The sequence below is a fragment of the Myotis brandtii genome, unplaced genomic scaffold (genome assembly GCF_000412655.1).
Source record: "Myotis brandtii unplaced genomic scaffold, ASM41265v1 scaffold48, whole genome shotgun sequence".
NCBI classification, from domain to species: Eukaryota; Metazoa; Chordata; class Mammalia; order Chiroptera; family Vespertilionidae; genus Myotis; species Myotis brandtii.
In genome coordinates, this window is record NW_005368341.1 from 6464442 (window position 1) to 6469906 (window position 5465).

At 41.6% G+C, this 5465-nt stretch overlaps 1 pseudogene; it reads right to left on the bottom strand.

Annotated features, from left to right (window-relative positions):
* Window positions 1–3927: 3927 nt before the first annotated feature.
* Window positions 3928–5465, bottom strand: part of LOC102254214 — a 3507-nt pseudogene continuing 1969 nt past the window's right edge.

The following is a 5465-nucleotide window of genomic DNA, read 5'->3' on the forward strand; positions in this document are numbered from 1 at the left end:
GCAAAGGGTTTAGCTGAATTGTGTTCCTGTCCTGGTGTGTCATGGAAGGTAGAACATAAGTGATGAAAAGTGGGTATTTGGCTTTGAAGAAATTTCTAAGCAAAGTATTGAAGGAGAGGTCTGGTTTCTCCTAAATGCTTATCGTAAAATTCAAAAAGAGAGGAATGATCTAAATGTGGAATTGTTAAACAAAAAGAAAGCAGAATTTTAAGAAAATTCCCAGCCTGTCCATTCTAAAGGAAATAAGAAAGCTTGTTTGGGAGAGAGCAGAGAGTGTGGCCGAATTTGTTACGGAGATTGATGCGGAAGACAGGAGCTATTCTCAAGGTAATGGAGAAATTGGTTGGCCATCTATACAAGAAGCCAGGATCTGTTGTTCAAAACAATGGCAAAATAACCTCAAAGGCATTTCCTACTGGCCCTACCATCACAGGTTCAGAGTATAAGGACCTGGGAAGCAGATTGATCTCAAAAGAGGGGCTTTTGGCTGCTTCACATTGTAGGCTTTGCTCCCAAATGCCCCTGCTACACTCCTTAGGTGCTGAGGAAGGGGGTCAGGATGGGCAGTAAACCTTGGTGGAATCCCTGCAGAACCGAGTGGCTGAGCCCTGAGGGCATGCATATTGCCATTTACATTTGGAAAGATGGAGCCTCCAGAGCAGCAGGTTCAGGAGGGAGAGGAGCCACTGCCAGAGTTCCCACTAAGGCAGTGATCAGAGGAGCTGTGGGGGCAGGGCCACCTGAGACCCCTGCCCCAGAGAGGGGCAGGCACAGGACTACAACCTGTGAGAGCTTGCCGCCTGGGCTGCATCCTGTAAAGCTGTGAGGGTGGGGTCACCCAGAGCTTTGGGGACCTAACTCACACCCTAGTGTGTCCAGCGGGTGGTACCTCTGTCCCAGTGGTCCTTAAGGTTTTGGACTTGCTTGGAAAATATGAATGCCTCACCCATATCTGATTTAGATGAGACTTTGGACTTAGACTTTTGAGTTGATGCTGGAACAAAACTAAGACTTTTGGGATTGTTGGGATGGAACAAATATATTCTGCATGTGAGAAGGACCTGAATTTTATTTGGTGGGGCGGGGCAGGGCGGGCAGAGGTGCAGGGTTGGAATTCTGTGGTCTGAATGTTTGCTCCCCCCAATTCATATGTGGAAATCCTAACCCCAAAAATGATAGTATTAGGAGTTTGGGCCTTTGAGGAAGTGATTAGGTCATGAAGTCAGAGCCCTCATGAACATGGTTAATGCCCTCACAAAAGAGACTCCTTCACATGGAGGCATAGCAGCACCAAGGTGCCAGGTATGAACCAGGAAGAGGGCCCTGACCGGACCATGCTGGCACCTTGATCTTGTACTTTCCAGCTTTCAGAACTGTGAGAAATCAATTGCTGTTGCTTATAAGCTACCCAGTCTGTATTAGTTGAACGAGCTAAGACACAACTAAGGGTGTTAATAGATACAACCAGGTTCAAAGTTAAAGGACAAAGAGAAAATACTTGCTACATCTGTAACAGACAAAAGAACATTAAAGGACTTTTTCAAATTAATTAAGACAACACCTATTAGAAAAACAGGCAAAGGAAATAAACAGGCAGTTTATAGAAGAAATATGCCTATGAAAGAGTTCAACATCTCTTTCATAGGCATAACCTAGGAAATGTAAGCTAAAACAACAATGTGATATAATTTTAAAATATAATCAGCAAAATTTTAAAGATTTTATAAGATCCAATATTCATAAGAATGTAAGCAGTCTCTTTTCTATAATGTTGGCAAGACAGCAAACTAATAAAGCCTTGTTTAGAAGACAATAAGGATTATCCATCAACATTTTAGATGTGCATACCTTTCAGTCCAGGACTTCTACAACTAGTTAGTCCTGCCTTCACATTGGAACCCTAGCCCATGCTTCCCTCGGGCCACTCTCTCTACTCCAGTATTACCTCTTCAGCAACTTTTAAAACCCATACTCCTCCTTCCTCTGAAAGCGATAAAAAAAAAACATGAGCTTTCTTCCTGGGTTGGGCTCTCTAAGATAGTTCCCATCACAGGGGCTTGGGTGCTAAGGTGTTATAGCTCTTTTTAGCTCTATACATATACATCCTTTCTCCTACCATTCCCATAGAGAATATAGCTAGGTGTTCACTTTCAAATAACAAAAGCCACTAATGACTCAGAATTACGTATGGAGAAATTTATCATGTGGCTATTCAGGCACAGGAGAGAAATGACTTTAAAGCAAATTTTTTTTTCATTATAGCATTGTTTGTTAATAGCCCAAAATTAGAAACATCCCAAATGTCCATTAAAATAAACTGCTTAAATAAATGATGATATGCCTATACCATAAAACATTAGACAGCTGTGAAAAAGAATGAGGAAGCTTTCTTATACCAATAGAGAAAGAAGCCCAAGATAAATAAAAAAAATACCTCACACACAAAAAAAGCAAGGTGTAGAATGGTATGTAAAATATGCTACCGTTGTAAACAAATGAAGGTAAATAAGAATCTATATTTGTTTTTGCTTGTATATGAAGAAACTATGGAAATTTACAAAAGAAATGAAAGACAGTGGCTCTCAGTGGGAGGGGCTGGGTGAGAATTGGTCAGATGGAGGACAAGGATGGTAGGGAGACTTTTTATCGAATAACATTTTATATTATTTGGTTTTTAAATCATATTTATGTTATATCTATTAAGATCTTCAGATTTTCTTCTCTTAAGGTCAAGTTCTTCCCATGGGGCCATGCAAGTGAAATCCTTGCAAGTTAGCTTCCTGGCCCCATGGAGTTTTCCCCAAGCCCAGGAGTTTTCTCTGGAGATTTGTAAATTCAGTCAATGTAAATGGGTATAGGACAGACAGAGCACATGCCTTTTCTACCTAATCTCCCTTTGCCCAGGATAACCTGCTTTGCACACCTACAAAGACACATGCAAACATAATAACATGTATCATGCTGACATAGATAATACTCCTTGGGCTACAAATACCTGAAATTCAACTCAAACTATTGTAATCATACTGAGATTGCCCATGAACATCAAGGGCAGTAGAGCACTTAATAACTTCTAGGGTTGTTGGAAAGATGAAATAAATTAATGCACATTAAAATTATTTAGTCAAGCACCTACTTCATAGTAAATATAAGCATTAGTTGTTATTATCATTGGTGGCCATTTTAAAACATAATATTTGTTTCTGTACCACATGTTTGAATACTATTTATAGATTGCACAATCTACTATACAAGTTACAAAATAAGTCTCAGGTGTGTTGTTGTTTTTCAGAGCTGACTGACTTTAATTTAGAAACAGCTTTTGGCTACCACCATTCAGGTTTAAGGCACATTCTCAACTACAAGAACCCCTGCCACTAGCAGGAAGCTGGTTTTGTTTTCGTGTTTTACATGGAAGAAGGAACAGATGACTTTCTGGTCTTTTCTTTTCTTTTCTTTTCTTTTCTTTTCTTTTCTTTTCTTTTCTTTCCTTTTCTTTTCTAAAAAGCAGTGAGTTTGGCAATAACAAAGCTCATGACGCATTCTCACCAGATCCAGATTATCCTTACAGATCTCCCCTCAGTGAGGACATGACGCTGCCCCACCTGACCTCTCTCACCTGAAATGTGTGTGGCAACAGAGAGACTTGTATGCACCTGTCTGGCAATGACTATAAAAAAATACCTCCAAATAAATATTAAAATTATATGACTAAAATGAAGCCCAGTGTCTCAGCTACAAGCAAAGGGGAATGAGTCAGGAAACAAAACATCTACTTTAGCAGCAAGAGACTGAGGGGTGGGGAGGAAAAGGCATCCTGAGAGAGTTCCCAGGCCCTTCAGCAGGAGCACAACATAAGATCAGGAGAGGTGAGTGGAGGTCAGGGCCAAGGCTCCAAGGACTGTCAGCACTGGGATACCTGGGGGGTTATTTTGTGGGTTTGATGGAAACAGACATTCTTTTGGCCTTTTCCTGGCACCACTGTTGCTGGCAAGTGGACAGAAGTGAGTCACCAGTCATCACTCTGTCCTTGCCACCACAGATCTTTAGCAGAATCTTCCAGTAATCCCCCGAGGTGTCTCCCATGATGTCACGGTACAGCGATTGATGTCCAGGAGGTCCATCTCGCTGTGAGATACCATGATATTCATCAGGGTCTGGCCCTTTGTTCCTACTCCCCGCATGGCCCAAAGAAGGCAGGGGTATTCTTGAGACATTTCACCACAGTCAGCATGCCTTGCTTCAGGTCCCTGGACATATACCAGCAGATGCTCTTCTCAATGTCTTGACCTGTCAGTCACTGATACTCATTGAAACTGCCATCAGGTGGGCCAAGCTCCTGGAGCACAGGACTGCATTGAACTTGGACCCATCTGTTCCCAGGAGGACATATCTGTAGAGCAAGCAACATGTCCATATGTGTGCTTTCATCCTCGTTCCCCTGAGAGAGAGATGAGGTGTGCTGGAAGTGCCCTGACATGTCGCTGTGAATGGCCTCCTCCAGGGTCTTTTCTTTTTTTTTTTTTAATTACATCTTTATTGTTCAGATTATTACATTAGTTACTCTTTTTTCCCACCATAACTCCCCTCCACCCAGTTCCCACCCCACCCACCGCCCTCACTCCCCACCCACTGTCTTCATCCATAGGTGCACGATTATTGTCGAATCTCTTCCCTCACCCCCCACATCCCTTTCCCCCCCCCCAAGCATAGTCAGCCCATTCCCATTCTATCATTCTGTTCATCATCAGATTATTTCACTTGATTTTTAGATTCACTTGTTGATAGATGTGTATTTGTTGTTCATAATTTGTATCTTTACCTTTTTCTTCTTCTTCTTCTTCTTAAAGGATACCTTTCAGCATTTCATATAATACTGGTTTGGTGGTGATGAACTCCTTTAGCTTTTTCTTATCTGCTGTGCTCTTTATCTGACCTTCAATTCTGAATGATAGCTTTGCTGGATAAAGTAATCTTGGTTGTAGGTTCTTGCTATTCATCACTTTGAATATTTCTTGCCACTCCCTTCTGGCCTGCAAAGTTTCTGTTGAGAAATCAGCTGACAGTCGTATGGGTACTCCCTTATAGGTAACTGACTTTTTTTCTCTTGCTGCTTTTAAGATTCTCTCTTTGTCTTTTGCTCTTGGCATTTTAATTATGATGTGTCTTGGTGTGGTCCTCTTTGGATTCCTTTTGTTTGGGGTTCTCTGCGCTTCCTGGACTTGGAAGTCTATTTCTTTCACCAGGTAGGGGAAGTTTTCTGTCATTATTTCTTCAAATAGGTTTTCAATATCTTGCCCTCTCTCTTCTTCTGGTACCCCTATAATTCTGATGTTGGTACGCTTGAAGCTGTCCCAGAGGCTCCTTACACTATCTTCGTATTTTTGGATTCTTTTTTCATTTTGCTTTTCCGGTTGGGTGTTTTTTGCTTCTTCGCATTTCAAATCTTTGACTTGATCCTTGCG